Source organism: Aedes aegypti, chromosome 3, assembly GCF_002204515.2.
Source record: "Aedes aegypti strain LVP_AGWG chromosome 3, AaegL5.0 Primary Assembly, whole genome shotgun sequence".
Classification (NCBI taxonomy): Eukaryota; Metazoa; Arthropoda; class Insecta; order Diptera; family Culicidae; genus Aedes; species Aedes aegypti.
The window spans coordinates 154479847-154501457 of NC_035109.1; the positions used below are offsets into that span (position 1 = coordinate 154479847).

General features: G+C 38.2%; 1 protein-coding gene across 1 annotated transcript in view; it reads left to right on the plus strand.

The window, feature by feature from the left end:
- LOC110678614 overlaps positions 1-16829 on the plus strand; it is a 48233-nt gene extending 31404 nt beyond the window's left edge. The window contains exon 2 of the mRNA XM_021851726.1: positions 15338-16829. The gene's annotated coding sequence lies outside the window, so the exon portion shown is untranslated. The remainder of the gene's footprint in view (positions 1-15337) is intronic.
- Positions 16830-21611: the final 4782 nt, after the last annotated feature.

Consider the following 21611-nt stretch of genomic DNA (forward strand, 5'->3'; position numbering starts at 1 on the left):
GGTTATCAGTTATTTAGTCATTATTTTTAGTTCTGACATATAATCTTAGCCCTGAGAAAACGTGATATTGAACTGATACATACGCATGTTTTTGGCCCTTTAAGGATTCCATGGAATAGAGTCAAGCTTAACCAATGGGTCATAATTTTTTTTAAACTATAACAGGCCAACCATGCATAAAACTGAACCCGTCATATAAGTTAATGGAGTATTGTATTGATTTGTATTGATTTTCTAGGACCTCCAAGATATATAGAATATAGACCATAAGATCTATAAGCGTAAGCAGTGGTTCACAGATTGTTTTTAATTATTGCAACGATCTCTAACCCTTCATAATAGTAACCGTAGCATTGCAATGATTGATTCAGATGTTTTTGCCCTTCAAAGACTTCATGAAATATAAAAATCTCCATCGAATGAAGGCCTAATTCGCAAAGTGACGAAGGTCTGTTAAGATGCGTGAAGATTTACGAAGATCTACGGAGGACCGCGATCATCCGTGAGAGTAGACGAAAGTGGTCCACAAAAAACCGCTAACGTCAACGAAAGTCTGCTGTATCTGCGAAACTCCGCGAAAGTACTCATTAGCCTATGAAGATAAGCAAAAATAACCGAAGTTCCGCGAACATCTGCGAAGGCTCGTGATTTTTTTGAAAGTCTGCAAAGGTTCACGAAGATCTGTAAAAATCAGCGAAGGTCCCAGGTTTTATAAATAAGCATCCGAGTGTGGCGATGAAATGCTCGAACGAAACTCGACCCCTCAGACATATCTAGAATTTTAAATGCTAATTATATTAACCAAAAAATCGCAAAAAATACCAAGACTCGAAAATTTTCCACCGACTGAAGCGAACCCCCGTGGCATAATACGCCTAAACGACTGACGCCACACACTGGGGCAAATCGCTGTTTTCGACGACCATAACCTCCAGTACTTTGGATATGCATCCTAGAGATTTGGCGTCATTGACAGAGTGTTTTGGAATCATTTGTACTACATTTTGACTCCTTCGGATTTGATCTAGAGAAATGAAAACTGATCTAGAACAGTTTTATTTTTTTTATAGGAGCGTCCTAGCAAAAGAACTAACTTCTGCAAACGTGGATGGCGATTAATGACACTTTAGTAAAAACAGCAAAAAAATAGATTTTGATAATTTTTTACGAAAAATAATGTTGCAAATATTTTATAGTCAAGTTTTCAAAGCCTAATAATAACAAAGTTAACTTAAATTATTTACTAGGAAAATTTTCTAATATAATTATACTTTTAGTAAAAACAGCCCAGTGTTTTACAACACCCTGGATAACTCGCGGCAGATGACGGCAGCTATTTTTTGTTTTGTCTATGACTAGTCCAGAGCATTACTTTCATTATCACGAAGAAAGAAAGGTGGGACCAATTGAGCGCCTATCAAAAGATAAAACTGATCTAGAACAGTTTTCACTTATCTAAATCAAATACGAAGGAATCAAAATATAGTACAGATTATTACAAAATACTTTGTCGAAAAAATAGCATTCATATCTAGAGTACTAGAGGTTTTTGCCGTCGAAAACAGCGATCTGCTCTAGTGTGCGCAGCTAATCGCACGACCACTGCGCCATTCAGGTGTTCATCTTGGTGCTGCTTTCACCTTCCGATCACCTCGCGTCCGTCTGTCAAGATGTTCCCATCCTTATCCCTGCGCCTAGACATTTCAACTGAAGCAGCTTCGGGATGCTTTGAGCTTCTAGTAGAACTTCTGCGTTTCTTTGGAACGGTACAGCAGCGTTTTCCACCTCTTCGATGCAGCGCTTTTTTGTGCGAAATAGGCAGTCCGGGTACGTAGCTTCAACTGTGCTCCAGCAATCCCCGAGTTGGGTCCTATGCAGCTCGCCTTCATCCACCAACGCTGTTTCAATATGCTGCGCGAATGCATTGGTGATAGCTGGTTGTATCAGTTGCGCTAGATTGTACCATGACGGGCGTCGGTACCGCACTTCGTTAATTACGAATAATATTTGGCGTATTTTTTCTATCACTACCAAAGGTTGTAATCGGAGTCAATGTTAGGTATTTAACCAAGTGCTTTAAAATTTCTTCTTGAATTATTTTCGTACTTTTTCAGTGCTTTCTCCTAGAACTTCTTTACCAGTTTTCATTGAGTTCCTGAGTTTTCCTGGGATTCCTAAATTATTCCCGGGATTGATAGTTTTCATTCAACAGTTTTTTTTCTGAAGTTTTTTTTTCAGGTTTTCTGATCTTACCAGGAAATTTTTCCAATAATCTCTAACAAATTCTTTAAAACATTTCATCAGGAAGGTTCTCTAGGTACTTATTACATATAAATTCCAATTGTTAATTTAATATATCATCCAGTTATTTATCATTAATTTATTTAAGATTCTCTTGAATTATCAAGGATTTGTCCAAAAAATAGAACAAGAAATTATAGAAGTCTCATCAAATTTGTCTTCAGCATCATCAAGTAAGGATTCTTTCCACAAATTCTTCAGAGAGTTCACTATCCACCAACTTTACCTTTGAGGTTTTTGTTAATGTGTCACTTCAGAGTCCTTCAACAAATCTTTCAGAAAATCTCTTGGAGAATTTTTGAATAATGCGTAGCAAATTGACTTGAGTTGAGGAAATTCTACTATTTCATAGCATTCTAACGATATTTGCAGTTGTTTTTTTCGCTCAATTCGTAGGAAATTTCTTCAAGAATAGGATACCTCAAGAATTTTACCTGGATTTTCCCAAAGAGAATCACAGAAGTGAAATCACTTCAAAGATTATTTAAGGTATCATCTAAATTCCTCCAAAAATTTTTTAAGAAATTTTTCAAGATAGTCCTAACTCCTCCAAGATTTTACCCAGTGATTCATCCATCGATTTTCCTGAAACATCCTCCTAAATTCTCGATCAAAACGTCTTCTTATATTCATTTAATAAGTTCTCCTCAAATTTCTAGGGATTTGCTTTATAATTTTCATTTAGGATTTTTATAAGATTTCAACTAGTATGTTCTTCAATAATACCTTTAGCAATTACTCCAGAGATTCCTTTAAGGATTTCAACAGAAATTTCTTCCAGTAATTCTTTGAGATTTTCTCAAGTAAGTCTTGAAAGTTATTTCAGGATTTTTTCTAGAAATAACTCCAGGGAGGAGGAAATTTTCCTGAAAAAATAATCTGTTTAGTTATTTATAAAATCCTAGAGTAAACTCTAATAAAACTTGTGTATGTTTTCAATCAACTGGATCTCGTTAGTATTGTGCTTGCGGAATTCCTCGAAAAACATTGGCTAGAATCTCTATAGAAATTTGTGCAGGAATGGTCGGAAAAATTATAGGAAAAATTACTGTAGTACTTGTGTGGAAACTTAAATAAACTTTGGAAGATGTCATGGCATTTTTTTTTTGAGAAACTTTTTATGAAAAATTTGGTAAAACTGCAATTTTGTAGAAATTTTTGGAAGATCTACTAATGTAACAACTGGAGAATTCGGTTAAAGGATTAGTTAAAAAAAAGTCTGGAGGAAATTTTAGGATCATTTTGAAAAAAAAAACAAAGTAATACCTGAGGAAATTACTGAAGGTAATAGCTTTGGAGTTCGCAAGGATTTCCAGGAGTAAATTCTAGAGAAATCATTCTAAGTATCATTTGAAAAATCGCTGGAAGCATTTCTGGGATAATTGGCAGAGAAATCTCTAGAAATATTCCTTAAGAGATCGCTGTAGGAGACCTGAAAGTATTCTAAATAAAATTACTATGATAATGTTTGAAGCTTTTCCTCGGAGAGTCTGAGATTAAATTCTTGAAGAGCCTATAGAACCCGTTATAATCTCTGAAGGTTTCTTTGGAGCCTGTGCAATTTTGCATCAGGACTCATTACAAGCAGAATAAGGGAAAAGAGACTTTAGAGACCATTTTGGTTAAAATATTTACTTTAGAGACTTTCCATTAAAAATAGAGACTTGCAATTAAATAAATATATTCTATAGAAATTGCTCTGATAATTTTAAGAGATTCAGCAATGCTTTGATAGATTATATCAAGAGTGATCACACGTTCAGAAATCGCTAGCACCATCACACGTGCTGTGTATTATACGATGCGACTGGTATTAGATTAATCCATTGCTTCATCCAAAGATTCTTTAATAATCTTCTGATAATTATCTATGGATGCTACAGAAACTACTCAAGAAATGCTTCCAAATTTGTTCCAGAATATATACGGGTTTGGCCATATATGTTTTTTAGAAACCATCCATTGATTAATTCAGAAACGCTATAGAGGACTGCTCCATTTGTTTTTCTAACGATTAAAGAAGTTTCTTGTAGCAATTATTACTACATTATTAATTAGTAGGATTTTCACTATAGATATACTTCACTACGCTTTACTAAGCATGAGAATACCATGAAAAACCTTATTGTGTCTTCCATCCTCCATAAGAATAAGTTGCAACGCGTTGATCGAGTTTGTATGTATATTGAACAGATGATGAATAATTTAGTTCAGTTGCCCAACTCGAACTTTTGCTTCACTTTACTATAAACACTCTTGGCCCACTCGATCTTTTGCCTCACTTTACTCTAAACAATATTCTTATAAGAAATAATAGATACAGCCCAGTAAACACACGATCGTATATGATAAGTTATAAAGTTACAAATGTGGAGGCGATATACGTACGTTTAGCATGCAGCCTTACGGCGCAAGTATGTATATTGCCTCCATGTTTGTACTCTTATGCATTATCGTATACGAGTTTGTGTTGACTGGGAGATATATCTGTGGAGAACTTTTATGAGAGATCGCTATGAACATTAACTGAATCGAAACCTGCTTGTTCTATTGAGAACATGTTTTTAGCGATTTATCAGAAAAGTTCTCCGCAGATCTGCATTTTGTTTTCTCTAAGTGTTACTTCAGATTTCTCTAAACATAAATCTAATGTCACTCCCAGCCTTCCTTCAAAGCTCTCTCGAACAAAATATTTAAAAATAATAAAAAAAATGTCTGCATAAGAAACTTAAAAAATCGAACATTCCTATGGAGTTTCAAGTGGAATACGTTCAAGGGGCCTCGCTTAGCCGAATGGTTAGAGTCCGCGGTTACAAAGCAAAGCCTTGCTGAAGGTGTCTGGGTTCGATTCTCGATCGGTCCAGGATGTTTTCGTATAGAAATTTCCTTGGCAAAGAAAGCTATCAGTTAATAACTGTGGAGGTGCTCATAAGAATACTAAGCTGAGAAGCAGGTCTGTCCAAGTGGGGGCATGTCAAGAAGAATACGAAGAAGAAGTATGGAAGCCAAGTTTTTCATTTTAGGTGAATTACACTGCGGAACACGTTTTTGTCTCCAGCACCAAAATATCGCTTTTCACTTAATTAAGGGTTGCTGAATCCATTGCCGTTTTCAGAAATATCATAGCACGTCTAGTTTTTGAGATATTGGCTGTTGAAAATGCAAAAAATGACTATTGCAGCCAACTTGCATGCAAGTTTACCAGTTTGTAAGGCAATTTATTTGCTTAATTTGCCACAGAATTCAAACTTTATGTATATAGCAATACTTATCATCAAAGTTTATAATAGTTTCGATGAGGAAAAGATGATTTTTGATGGTTTAGAGAATTGTTGTATTTTGCCTTATAGAAGAAACGAAGAATTTTGTATGAAGACTGCAAGCTTGTTGAAAAAATCGGTTTAAACGAAATTTAATCGTGCAATTTCCATCAAATTATATCTGAAATATAAGTTCAAGTTCTATTTTGCATGCTTGGTGGGATGTAGCTAAAAATTGTGACGTGCTGGAACATTTCTGAGAATGGTATCAGATTCAGCAACCTCAAATCTACTAGAGACACATTATTTGATCCTTGAGACACGCAAAAATGTAATTTTTGTTACGCTGTGTTATCAATACATAGATTAAGGCGCATTAGTTTCCATCGCTCAAAATTACTTTCTCTTAGAAAAAAAATTGTCCTCTATTCAAAAAGTCATCATCTAGTTTAAATTAATTTTGATTAATCTATATGAAAATTTAACAAGCTTTCAGATTATTAGCAATCAAAATTAATTACTAACATAAAGTTGATTTCAATTTATGGATCTTCCGGCTCACCCGCATAACAACAATATCCGCTACCCATTTTCAATTGTGACATAACTCATTCACGCATAATTGGCATGGCTCAAAACAATAGAAACCTGACTGAATCAAATAAAAATACTAAATTACTCAATCCCTCATTTCAATATGCCTGAGACACCATTGATTATATTACTCAACATATGTATAGCATATATCGCATATCCGCCCCGCCCGTTCGCAACCAAAAAACAGAGCGAAACCGTATGAAAACGAAACCGAAAGCCTTTCCCAAACACGACGTAAACAGAAGAAAGTAAAACTCATTCGCAAATTAGTTGAGCACACCTTCTCGCACCTGCCCATCGGCCTGGCTGGCTCCACTTGTCGATTGAATCGATCGTTTTACGACACCGCACCACACAGTGGTACCGGCCATAGGACAGAATCTACCTTTTCATGGATCAAATATAATCTCAAGCATATATAAACATAATAATAAAAATTAAAATAATAATAATAATTATTATTATTTTTATTCAAGAGATTTTCTGCTGGGAATTTTAGTATATTGGATATTAATAAACCTATAGATTTTGTACTCATTCTATATGAAATTTGATATGATTTGATCCATGTTAAACACGGAAAGAGGGATATTTGCAATGACGCTTTTTAACGTATATAATATTAAAATAATACTGCCTTTGCATTATGTTTTGAACTACCAAATCAAAATTTTTGAAGTGAAACCAATGACAACAATCTCAAGAGTGATTTTGATAGTTGAAACGATTTCTGCTGGTATTTTTCATAAGATATTGTATGAGATTATGTATTATCGCTTTGTAGTACATATGGAATCACTGTGCACCGTCGCGTTTGACCAGTCATCGATCGCTCGATCACGCGGTGTGTCATTATTTGCTTTCTTTGTGAGTCGTTTGTCTTATGATTGGCACAAAAGGTGGACGACAAAACCACGACCGTAGTTTACGACGATGGCGAGGTGAAATTGATGTGCACTAATTGATTTACCGGGTGGAAAAATATGGCGCGTGAGCGTGATTGATCAGTGATCGGGTCGTTTCGGTGTAATGGAAATGTGCTTGAGCGCATAAACGGGTTCGTCGCCTGCGCAATTCGGTGTCATGGATCCGTTGAACTCTTTCATACCGAATTATGAGGTTATAAGTTGGTGTAGCGACCGGAAGCTTCGGTCTTAGCATTGTGGATCATTGAACTGTTTTCATGCTCGTTATTTCCCTAACATTGAATTCGGTGTTGTTTGATAAGATGACCGGATTTAACCTTCTGCATGTGCTAGAGAAAGCAACGTGGTCTGTGCCTCGGGGTCTCATTGGCGCCAAATTCAAATAACTTCGAAAAATTAGTAATTTTATTCGACATTTGTTCCTATCTTTCAACATTGAATATTGTATGTCACTCATTGGTTCTATAACAGGGAGGAAGCTTCAGAATCCTTTTCAAAATTTTATTTTAAATCCTCTGCAGAGCTTTCTTACAATAGCTAGTCCATATTGGTACAACGTACAACATGGCTGGCCTTAAAAATTTGTTTGAAGATCAAAAACTGTGGAGTTTTGGAAACATAAAGGGAAATCTTCCATTTTTGCAAGTATGAAAAAAAAATATCTAAACCATTTTACAATCCTGACACGCAGGCTTCGTCCTTTGGCGGGGAGGCCTGTGTAATCCGCAAACAAAGATTTATGACATCCCTGAGGTAACTCATGTAAGTCAGTCTTCACGTTCTTAAGCCAGATCAAGAGCTTAAGATCATCGTCTATAATCACGGATTCAAATTTTACTTCACATTTTGGAATTGCAAAGCCCCTTGCTTCAACTATGGAATTTGTTAATGTTTCGAGAACATTGTCAATATCAAGTTTTGTTTACAAAGATATGTTAACATCAAGATTACTATGATACACGTCTCATATGTATTCCAGCCGGCTCAAAAATAATTGAATGTGGAGCTGTTGGCATTGAGAATCGCTTCATGGGATGTTTGAAATGTAACAGGGACATAATCAGAATCAACATCAGCGTTGGCTACAAAGCTGACTAGAGTCGGTTAAAACCAAATCAATCGTAGAAGAATTTCTAGAAGAGGAAAAACATGTAGGGCTATCAAGGTATTAACAACGAAGTTCATGATAAATTTTATTTTAATATGACGAGATGACGTTTAAAAATAGGACAAGGCATTAAAATAAGTTTCAGTCTGTACAATTAGAATTGAAGACGTAGAATAAATAAATCATATCGCTAAACAAAAATGTCCTGAAAAGCATCAAATAAAATTCTGCCGTTGGAATTGTTTCGAAAATTATTCCATGAGCGATACTTTGCATGAAAGTCACCAAAGACAAAAAAAAAAAAAAATGACTCAACGCGAGTCAATTTCCGCAAATCAGTTTAAAGCAAATTAACTTGCTGCCAAGTGCATTAAAAAAGCAAACAGGTAGCTGTGTTTCAAAAATCTTTAGTTTCAAATTACGAGAAAAGTTGATGTTTTATACGCATATGAATGATGATAGCAACTCCACCTCCCCATGCTTCATCCAGTCGATCATTACGATAAACAAAACAGTTAATAACTCTAAAAAGTTTGAGTTTGGATAAAATTTTCAAATAAGTTTCAGTAATACAAAAAATGAATGATTTTGTAGAACATTCATTCACTGAATGATCATTCGGTGAACGATTGTTCACCGGATGTTAGTTTGCATTTCATTTAATGTAAACACGAGGATAAAAAAAGACCGTTTTGAATCGATCGTTTTTTATTAAGACGAATACGTTTTGAGCTGACAAAAATACCCAAGCAACGAAAAGTTCATATAAAAGGGCATGTTTCGGCTTAAGCAGATAACTTTTTATGTAATTAACCGCACTTCAGTTCACATAAAGTTCATTTAAGTTGCTTAAATAGAATGATGTTTACCATAAACTAATTGTTGATAAGAGCATGAGTTACTTTTTCGAGTACCGTAAAACGGGGTATCTTTGATAATGCAGGTAACTTTGACAGTGCGAGACCTACCACATACTTAACTAAATTACAAAATATCTGTTAATCAGTTAAGCAAAACGAATGCAAAAGTAATGAATATTAGTACCGCACCCCATGTCAAAGCTATTTTCATTTGAATCGAGAACATTTGAGGCTTGTTATACGAATATTTAAAAAGGATGCGATTTTAGCAATTTCGAAACGCTTACGAACAATCTGTTCTACGATCACTATTTGATGTATTTTGACTAGTTCGTCACTTATCTTATTTACTACGTCCTCAGATAAACTGTACAGACTGATTGATAATGTATTATTCTAAATCACTGACAGAAATAATCAATATAACTGAGAACACAACTACAGTCGCCTCTCCCCATCTCGATATCGAAGGGACCATCGAGATAGGGAGAGATTGAGGCGAAGAATGAATTTTTAATGAATACTAGATTGAAAATCACTCCGTTACCAGGAAAATAATAAACAAACAAACGTCTCTTCGTGTTCCCGAACTGTTATGAATCAATAAAATCGGGTCTAGTTACCTTTGATAATTGGCATATCGACATACGGAGAGGCAATCGGGAACAAAAATCAACCATCGAGATATATAGGATATCGAGATACGGAGATTGAAAATGTATGCAGAATGAAGGGACCGAAGAAATCATCGACTTAGGGAGAGATATCGAGATATAGAACATCGAGATGTAGAGAGTCGATTGTACAAGCACACTTCAAAAATAGGGTGTCCGGCCATTTGACCGAACTCCGTTTGGCCGAATGCCGTTTGGCCGAACGCCATTTTGGCCAAATGCGATTTGGCCGAATGTCATTTGGCCGAACGCCTTTTAGCCAAATGCTATTTGGCCGAATTTCGAACAAAAAAATAACTAATTTGTTAGGTACAATGCTGATGTGTAGGATTCATGAGTGTTGCCCAATAACTAATAAAGAAAGAAATGATAAAATCGACCCGTTCATTCAGGACGAAGTTGTGAGCTCTCCATATCGCATCAAGACTCTAAGCTGATGGTTGATTTGTATTTGTATTTGTATTTGTATTTAAAATAATTCATCTGACAATATTTCGTCTTAATGAATAAAAAACTATACTAAGTAACTACAGACCTAATTCGATTTGCAAATCGTTCAGTTGGTTCGTCAAAATTGAACAGATCTTCAACAGCCGTAAACTCACGAATACAAGTAGTTATAGGCTCATTATACCCGAACGCGGTCCTATGAAATATTGGCTGCAGCAACGTCGTGTTTCGGAGGGATCGGTTCGGTACTCGAAAGTTGATCAGCGACAACAGTTCTGGGCTATCAATTTCACCGGTCAACACTTTGGCCACAAGCAGCGATTGCTGGATTTTCCGTCGATGTTCCAGGGTATCAAGTCCAAGCAGCCTACACCTATCTGGATATGGTGGTAAGTTGGCAGGATCTCTCCACGGCAGGTTCCTCAAGGCAGAGCGGACGAATCGTTTTTGAATTCTTTCAATCCTCAGACTCCACGTTACATGATACGGATTCCATACAACGGACACATTTTCAAGAATTGGACGAACAAGAGCACAGTATAGCGATTTCCAGCAATGAGGATCCGAAAAATCTCTCGCCACTTTGGAGATGAATCCTAACTGACGTGTTGCCTTCGTTATGATCAATGAACGGTGCAAGTCGAATGTCAATCTTGAGTCTAGCTGAATCCCCAGATCGTTCACGCTGGAAACTCTATTAAGAGTATTGCCCTCAATACGGTAGTCGAATAAGATTGGATTCACAATACGGTGAAAAGTAATCACCTGACATTTCTCGATGCTTAGTACCAGTTTACTTCTACGGCACCAGTCAGCAAACATATTCAGTGAATGCTGCAGGCACAAACAATCGTCTTCTGTTCGTACTACCATATACAATTTCATATCGTCTGCGTAAACAAGCTTGTATCCATCGCCCAGAGCCGAAGCAGCATCGTTAAAAAACAGTACGAACAGCAACGGCCCAAGGTTGCTACCTTGCGGAACGCCGGATTCGTTCGTGAACGGTGGTGATACGCAGCTATCAATCTTCACCCGCAATTCCCGTTCCGTGAGGTACGACTCCAGCCAAGAGACGAGCTGATTAGAAGTTCCAAGCCGAGATAGTTTGCGCAGGAGTATCATGTGGTCAATTTTATCGAACGCAGCCTTCAAATCGGTGTAAATTACATCGACTTGCGCTTTATTCTCCATACTCATAATACACTTTGACGTGAAGTTCAGCATATTTGTTGTAACTGAACGGCCGGGCATGAATCCGTGTTGATCCTTGGATATGTAGCATTTGGTTGCATCAAGCATAACTCCACATACTATGGTTTCGAACAGTTTCGAGACAGCAGATAGGCTCGTAATACCACGGTAGTTGCTAACGTTATGACGGTCACCACGCTTGAAAACGGGCGTCATATATGATTGTTTCCAGATCCGAGGAAATTTTGCTTGTTGGAATGAACGATTGAAGATATCACTTAACGGTTGTGCTAAAGCTGCAATGCAGCGGCAAATAACGACTGCAGGTAAACCATCAGGACCCGGAACAAACGACTTCTTTATCTTTTTCGCAGCCTGTGAAACCATTTCTGGAGTTATCATGAACGTTCTTATGTCAGCTAAATCACAAGGAACATCACGTATGGCTTCTTCTATTTCCAAATTTGTTGCTGAACTTGCCACGAAAATTGACTCAAAGTGCCTTGCAAACAACTTGCTTGATTCTATCGCAGAAGCAGCCGTCGCTTCATTCAAATATACATTGGCTGGTATCACTGAATCTTTACGTTTAGAATTCACGAAGCGCCAAAAATCACGTGGATTCCTTCTTAAACTCGATTGTACGCGCAAAACGTAAGACTTGTAAAGAGTGACATTCAAGAGTCGGTACGCATTACTGGCTTGATGGAAATTCCGCTTATTGAATGATGTTCGATGACGACGCACTTTCCGTTGACAGGCATTGCGTACACGTTTTAGCTCCCTCAAACGACTCGTGCTCCACGGAGGTGAAACTGCTGGCCGACTTCGAGGGACATTCGAGGCAAACCAGTCATTCAGAATGGAACAAAAAGATTCTGCCATTTCATCAACATCAACGGTGGTTACAATGACATTCCAATCAATTGTTGACAAATATGCCAAAAGAGCATCGAAATCAATCATACGGAAGTTAAGCGGTCGTTCATTTCCAGTGTGCATCTGCGCATCGTCATACACCATGCGGGATGGTAGAGAGATCTCCAGCGGGGGGTGGTGAGAATCAACGGGAAGCAATGGCATGGAACAAGAATTTACTTCCACTTCACAATCCGACAGGCAAAAATCTGGATTACCAACGGTATGCTAGGGTTTCAAGAGTTATTTTTGATTTCATCAGATTTTTTTATTCTTTTATACATAGGCTATTCTTTCGAGTTATACTGGTTTCGTTGCAATTGGCAAACTTTTAGCTTTTATTTTGATTGAGATTTTTTCCTTCTTTAAATCATTGGATGTTCTTTGTAGTTATACTGATATAACGACTATTCGCATTACACTTGCTCAAATTTTTATAAGAATGTTTTCCTTCTTTTGATTATAAGCTGTTCTTTCATGAGAGGAGTATTTTTGAAACTTATTAGAATTAAGGCATCTTATTAAGAGTCTTACTCAAAATATTTTTTTTGGCTCAAGGGATAACTTAGACAAGATGTCATTTTCCTCCAAGATTAAGATTGCAACGTGTGAACTGAACTCTACACCATTGCTTGCGTAAATCAGTAAACCGAACGACTCGGTGAACACTAACGTCAAAGAAGCTCACTGTTTTTCCGAAAAGAAGAAGTTTTTGGAAATTCAGCTTTAAAATTCATTCAAAATGCATGCTAAATATAGTTCACTATTTTTCTCAATTTCTCCCAAATGGCATTCGGTCAAAAGACCCGGAACCCAAAAATAGAGAAAAACATTTGAAAAGCCATTCAAGAATTTGCAATTTTCAAGGCTTTTTGCCTACAGCAGCGATGGGCGTGAGTTTCACTGACTTCGCTGACTGTGATTGGCTTTGTTTGACTACTGTAGAGTGAATTTCAGTTTTTTTCCCAACCCTGGTTTGTATGGTGGCAGCAGGATATTTCCAATTTGAATGAGATGAAGTCCATGATAGCTGCATTCATCGGCTTGGCAAACATTGATGTTCACAACTTGATCAACTCCTATAGAATCATTTTTACTATTTCATCTGTTGTTACATCGTTGGCGATGTTCGACAAAGTAGTGGTTAGGTTGCGAAAGTTGAAAATCTTACTTTAGTCGTTTTATAAATCCGGAAATTGAACGTTCTAAAAGTGTAAAATCGAGTTGGTTCAGAGCAAAACGTATAGAACTTCGTCTGCGAAACACGTAGAATCGATAAAGTAAGTTTGTGAACTTTTTTGACTTGAGTCTGTTTGAAAAAGTTTACGAGAAATATAGTTCGAAGGTAGCATCATCCGAACAAGTAAAACCAAGCCTTGTAAAACTCAACGGGGTTGAATGAACAACAGATTGTGGCGAAGACGTGTTAATCTAAGTTGCAGAACACTCGTTGTTTGTCACATTCATAACTTTTTCGGACAAGTTTTTAATGGTCTCAACTAGGTTTTCAAATATTCAACTGGCTGACTGCATTAACAGTGTCACGAAATCTGATATTTCCGGTCAAATTATGACAACTATCGCACATCCACAGTAAGTTTCGATGCAAACAAACGCCACCTTCATCATCTGAGAGTCCAACGCATCTAGCATGAAATCGCAGAATCCACAACGATTGTTTCGGATGTTAGACTCTCGCTTTCACATTTGACACAGTCTCGTTCTTGTGCCATACTTCAAACCCGTTAATAACGTAAAGTTGCCTCGTTCGAATAGAGATGCCTTATGTAACGGTCAATTTCCACAATAATGTTTTTTATTTTTAAATAAATAGAATAAATAAATTAATTCACACTTTTTTTGTTGGTTAGAATAAACCAAGAAATGCTCTATTTAATATTTAGTTTTCTGTGTTTCATTAATATATATCAGCTCAGGCAGATTTTGTTGCGATCCATGCGTTTTGTTTGACTCGTAGGGAAGGTAACATCCGAAAAATGAAACATGTGTGAGTAAAATTTGATACTGGAGTATAAATTATGCTCCCAATAAGGGGACACAGCTTAATGTGTCAAATCCCATAGTGAAAAAATAGGATGTCATCCCTCTGAATCCCTTGTATAGTCACGAGGACCTGTGAGCCCAATGCTAAAATCGGAGTATTTGGTCGTTTGACCGAAAAGAAAGGTCAAGAGTAGCGGTAGTGTGTAAACGTCAAACACGAACAAAAACGATGCGAGCGCTGCAAAATATTTTTCAATATCGTTGAAAAGATGAAAACGAAATTTAATCGCTTAACACATAATATTTTTGAAATGGGTTCAAGGGACGGACTTGTTGGTAAGACGGTCGTCCAGGAAACAAGATGGCGGATCAGGGAAAAAGATGAGTTTTCTTTCTGGTTTGGATAATCAATGAAAACTTATGCAATGTACCGTATTGATTCACATATCCGAACACTTTAAATCCTGGATACCGGCTTTTATTCACTCAAATATTATTATTTTGTGGATTTTCATTAATGCGGAATTTAACAGACGTCATAATTGTGGATCCCAAGCCAAAAAACGAAGTTTAGTCCAAAAATACCGTTAAAAAGGCAAATGTTTCGCTTTTGAATCGTCCTGCAATTCGATGTAGCACGGTACATATTTTCGAAACTGATTAGACGAGTCGATGTCGGAAATCGATGCTAGACAACATTTTGGAGACCAAGATAGAGAATCAGAGCATGATGGGAATTTCAGTTTGCCAAAAATAAAATATATCTGTGCATTGTTTCACGGTTACAATACTGACCCAGATACTAAAACAAATTTTAATCAACAGAGGGAGCCGGGTCCTATTGGCACTTTTGATTCACTTCGGCAGTGGGTTTTTTTTGAAAGCTACAAAGCTCATATTTGGCCACATTATGCGTAGTATTGAATGCAAAGTTTCAGGCATTTCGGCCGGGAAAAAAACCTCTGCCAAAGTGAATCATGGAAGTGCCCAAGTGGTTCTGCATTTATTTGCTTATAAACTCTCTCTTTCTCTTCTCTGCTTGCAGATTTTAACGTGTCGAAGGTGCAAACGAACTGCATTTTGCGGATAACTCACCAATGGGGTGAAGACTCTACACCACATTGCAACGAGCGACGTATGTTTGTTTTATAGTTTGAATGAGTGAAAATGTGTAGGACACTAATGATGACAACGACAATGATTACGACAACCGAAAGTACACGCAACGGAGTACGAACGATGTAGAAGTAATTAGCATTAAACTGATAAACGTGGTGTCACACCACCCCCTTCGGAGTAAAAGCAATCCACATCAAACGCAAAACAGCGAAAATTGCGGCAAATTTGTGCAATATGCAGCATACTAAAAGCTGTATAATTTAATACGTCGAACCTCAAGAAACAGTTGATTAACAGAAAAGTCAGTTGATGAAAGCGTCAATTTTCCAACAGACATGAGAAATTCCTCAAACGAAACAATCATCAATCCCAACAAATTAATTATCCAATATCGCTCACTAACAAAGTGATAACAAAACAAGAAATAATCATTTCTCCACGAATACCAAAAAAAGAAAGCAAAAGCGTCATCGTGAAAGATAAGTACTAGCGCCATCTGTCGAGCAGTAACATATTGACAGGGAGTGCTAATGCTGGAAAATCAAATCTATAAATAATTTTAGCGATTTATAATTCCCAAACGACTTGAACGACTGTGAAAAGTCTCAACCTACATAAGAGAACCACTTTCAAGTAAACTTGCGCTAAAAATAATACGAAAAACATCATAAAACACATCAACACGGGGAGAAATGATCATGAAAAGATAAGTGCGTTCTGTGAATAGGGTATTTTGTTTGCAAGGAGGAAACCCCCTTCATTGTTCATCATTCATACTTTGAGGAAGATCACAGAAGGCAAACCCAAAAAAAGAAGGAGAAATGAAAAGTAACTAGGTATCAAGAGGAGTTTGGGAATCAACGGTTCGAACCAACATTGCATCGTTTGCAAGTTTTGAGCGGTGATTCCAAAACAGCAAACCGCATACGCCGGAGGTTGTAATTTTCAGTTGGTGCACGTGTAGCGAGCGGTTACTTTTTGTAAGTTCTATAATGAGACGATCGATTCCTGTAAACCTTCATTATTTTGGGCAATGATGTCTGTACGGAGGGATTGGAAATGTTAGCTATGCAACAGATGTTACTGTGGGTACCATGGGCCTTCTGTCGTATGACGCAACTCTTTTTTTTTAATTGTACAATTTTTCATATTGACGCAAGTCTCTCCGACTTTGAGATTATAGGCTGCAGATTCGGTTCTTTTTTTCTTTTCCTGTTTCTTAGGTTCAGGCTAGGTTCAGTCGTATGTGTTGTTCTGAAGTTATGATTGATATGATATTTTATTTATTTATTTATTGAAATCTATTTATTTAATCTATTACTAATTTATTGTCTTTACCGTAAAATAAGTGAATCGAACGATAACCAAAAACTGTGTACATAATGTAAAAAGTGGCAGTAAACGAAGTTGTGGAAATATTTTACGTATTTGTATTGTATAGAATACTGAAAGAAATCCTACCCATAGTTGAAAACTTTGTTAGCAGTTGAAACATAGAAAAAAAAAAGATTTTGAAGTGTAATTAAAGTATGTTACATATACAGTTAACTCTTCCTTACACGATATTCGGTATCTCGATATCAAGTAAGAGAACCATAGTAACAGTTGGTTTTCATGGCTAACTCGATGGTCCCTTGGATACCAATTGCACTATTTTTGTGTTCTGTAATATCTCCCTAACTCGATGGTCCCTTCAATATCGAGTAAGGGAGAGTTAAGGTGATTATAGAACGAAGCCACACCTCAAATTTTCAAGAGCACGAAACAACTTGAGAACCAAACAGCGCGCCGCGTTAAAAAAAATATCCCATTGGTCACCACCAGCAAGCAAGTAATTCGATTGATTTTCAACGCAAATTGTTGTGAGATTCTCCAATCTTGTGCACTTGAAAATTCAAAGTTTGGCTTCGTTTTATAATCACCTTAACTCCTTAGAAATAATGCTTTATTTTAATAAGGCAAAATTCATGCTAGTTGGACTTTAGAAACAGTAATTGTTGTGAAAAATAATTTCGATTGGAAAAGTTCAACTCTTTTACTATCAAGGGGGACAAAACTTAAGCTTACTACAAAGGGTCCAGAAAAAGTTAAAAGTCCAACTTTGACAATGCATAAACCCACAATTATTTAACAAAACATACTTCCTAGTTTTATCTAGTACGGATGAATGTAAGGTGACATTTTTTAAGATAAAAATTCCAGAAACCCAACTAACCCAGAACCCAAACATTGAAATATACATTTTTAATTACACTCAAAATATATTTGATTAAAAAACTACGTAAAGCTGTTTCAATGTACTTTCACTTCGGAGGAATTATTGGAGTATGTCTATATACTGTCGACTTTCTACATCTCGATGTTCTACATCTCGAAAAACATCAACATAAGGAGAAATTTATGTCGATGTTTTTTTTTTCGGTCCCTTAATTATGTATAGTGCATACATTTTTACTCTCTCTCTATCTCGATATCTCCGTATCTCGATGTGATTTGCATTCCCAATTTTCTCTACGTATGTCGATATGCTCATTATCAAAGGCTACTAGACTAGATTTAGAGATTAGAAACAATTTGCGGGGACAAAATGACGACTGTTTGCCTTTGGTTTTTCTGGCAACGGAGTGATTTTCAATCTAGTATTCATTAAAAGTTTGTTCTATGTCTCAATCTCTCCCTATCTTGATGGTCCCTTCGATATCGAGATGTGGAGAGTCAACTCATTTCATTTCAATTTCATTTATTTAGTTAACATCTAAACAAATAACACTGAATCAACAATGTCACGCCACAAAACTCAATACGTGACCGCATCCCCCGGTTCTGTCCCACGCTCGCCAAATCGATACGCGCTTGATCCGCCCACCTAGCTCCACGCCTTATTGTACCAAGCGGATCCGAAGCAAACTCCATCTTTGCAGGGTTGCTGTCCGGCATTCTTGCATCATGCCCTGCCCGTCGTATCCTTCCAGCTTTGGCCACCTTCTGGATACTGGGTTCGCCGTAGAGTTGGGCGAGCCACACGCCGTCAAAGATCGTCCTAAGCACGTTCAAAGACTGCAAGTGCTTGCATGTCCTCCTCGAGCATCGTCCACGTTTCATACCCGTAGAGGACTACCGGCCTTTTGAGCGTTTTGTACATGAAACAATTGGTGCGGGCGTGAATCTTTTTTGACCGCAGCTTCTTGTGGAGGCCATAGTAGGCGCGACTTCCACTGATGATGCTCCTCCGTATTTCACGACTAACGTTATTGTCAACCGTCAGCAAGGATCCAAGGTAGACGAACTCGTCGACCACATGGACGGGGATACGGTCTATCGTAACACTGCTACCAAGGCGAGCCCTGTCGTCCTCGGCCTCACCAGCTAGCATGTGTTTTGCCTTGGTCGCATTCACCACCAGTCCAACTTTTGCTGCTTCACGTTTCAATGTCCATATCATCCCCGAAGCAAACAAATTGACGGGATCTCGTAAAAATCGTACCCCGGCTGTTGAGCCCGGCTCTCCGCATAACACCTTCTAGCGCAATATTAAACAACAGGCACAAAAGTCCATCATTTTGTCGTTGTCCCCGGCGAGATCCAAACGAACTGGAATGTTCGCCTGAAACTTCACACAATCGTCGCTCTTATCATTCTCGTGAGCTTCGCGGGTAAGCTGTTCTCGTCTATGATTTTCCATAGCTCTACGCGGTCGATACTATCGTATGCCGCCTTGAAATCGATGAGAAGGTGATGCGTTGGGACCTGGTATTCACGACATATTTGGAGGATTTACCGTACAGTACAAATCTGGTCCGTTGTCGATCGGCCGTCCACGAAGCAGGCCTGATAACTTCCCACGAACTCATTTACTATAGGCGACAGACGACGGAAGATTATCTGGGATAATACTTTGCAAACCGCATTTAAAATGGTGATCGCTCGAAGTTCTTACAATCTAACTTGTCGCCTTTCTTGTAGATGGGGCATTAGACTGATGCAAATTTTGAAGTTTTAGCTCCCCTATGCTTAAACGGTGTCAATTATGATGAAAATCAATCTCCAAAAATTTGAAGTGATTTGGAAGAAATTTGGTTGTGCACAGGCCATTTGAAGTTCCTATGTAAATTACTATGGAAAAGACAAACCTTTTGTGTTCTGTCCTCTAACTGCTCGTAATAATAATTTATTTTACTTAGGTGAAATCTACCCAGCTACAATTTTCCGAAGACCACCTTTTGATGGGACGTAAGGATAATTTGTTATTAGTGATAACAAAGTCTAAATCATGCTAAGATGATCATTCAATTACTTTCAGAGCAACATTGCTTTTTTCCAGTAGTAGCCTGGATTACTTTGATCTATTCTACCCTCCAGGAGCACCACTGTTGCCTGCCGAGCAATTGGTTAAGCATGCAAAATGGAAACCCAGTTTATGATTAAGAATAGCAATTTATCCTTAAGTCCTATCAACATGTGGTCTTTAGCAAAGTTGTAGCTGAAAGTATTTCACATGACCAGAGATTGTTTACTTTTCGATAAAATATAATGTAGAAGGGATAGAGGCCAGAACACAAAAAGTTGGCGTATTCCATAGTAACCTCCATATAAACTTCAAATGGTTTGTGCACAGTCAAATATCTTACGAATCATTTAAAACTTTGGAAGGAAGCTATTTACCATAATATAAATCGTTTAAGCATAGGGGAGCCAAAATTTCAAAATTTGCATCACTCTAATGGGGCATATTACCCCAGATTGTGCTTATCGGCCAGTGCAGACAAATGGCGAGTCTCTCCGGGACCATCTTTATGAGTTCAGCGCCAATATCATCGTTACCAGTAGCTTTATTGTTCTTGAGCTGGTGAATGGCATCCTTAACCTCCTTCAAAGTAGGAGCTAGTTGGTTTCCATCGCCCGCAGTACTGATAAAGGCATTTCCTCCGTTGTCCTGTTCTTCATTGCCTGTGTTCCCAGCACCATTCAGGTGTTCGTCGAAGTGTTGCTTCCACCTTTCGATTACATCACGCTCGTCCGTCTAAATGCTCTCATCCTTATCCTTGCACATCTCGGCTCGCGGCACGAAGCCGTTGTGGGATGCTTTGAGCTTCTGATAGAACTCACGTGTTTCTTGAGACCGGCACAGCTGTTCCATCACCTCGCTCTCTGTCTCCTCCAGGCGGCGCTGCATTCTTCTTCTCCGTAATCTGCCTACATTCCTCGTCGAACCAATCGTGCCGTCGACTCCGTCCCACGTACCCGACGTTGCTCTCAGTTGCATTGTTGATGGCTGCCTTCACTGTTCTCCAGCAGTCCTCAAGAGGGGCTTCATCCAGCTCACCCTCTTCCAATAATGCAGCCTCGAGGTGCTGCGCGTATGCCGCTGCGGCATCCGGTTGCTTGGGCCGCTCTAGGTCGTACTGGGGCGGCCCTCGGTACCGTACGTTGTTAACGACGGAGAGTTTTGGGCGCAGTTTAAACATCACCAGATAGTGTTAGCGCTACGATAGGTTCTGACGTCGATAATGTCGGAGAGGTGCCGTCCATCAATCAGAACGTGGATTTGTGATTCTGTCTGCTGTGGTGATCTCCAGGTTTAACGGTATGGAAGACTGTGCTGGAAGTAGGTTCTACGAATGGCCATATTCTTGGAGGCGGCGAAATCAATTAGTCGTAAGGCATTTTCATTCGTCATCCAATGGGCGTTGAATTTTCCAATAGTCGGTCTGAATTCCTCCTCCTGGCCATCTTGAGCGTTTAGATTTCCTATGGCGATTTTGACGTCGTTGCTTGGGCAGCTGTCGTACCTGCGTTCGAGGTACGCATAAAAAGCGTATTTATCATCATCAGTGCTTCCGGAGTGAGGGCTGTGCACAGTGTTTGCTAGCCTGGGACACGGTTATATAAAAAATTAGATTTCCGCTCCAGTCCACTTTTTGGATTGCAAATTAGGTCCCATAACAACTGTGCAAAATTTCAGCTCGATCGGAGAAACTATATTTTAGCGCCAGCCGTTCAAAGTTTGTATGGGATTCACTATGGGAAAACTTACTTTTGCAAAGAAAAATCACCAGAGGTCGCCCTCTATGAAAATTCTGAACACAGACCTCGATAGGTATTTCTACGATGAACAACATTGCCGAAGACCGCAAAGCAATCCGATGCTTGTGAAGAAAGTTATTAAGCATAGACTATTCGGAAATTTTGCCCGATTTTGT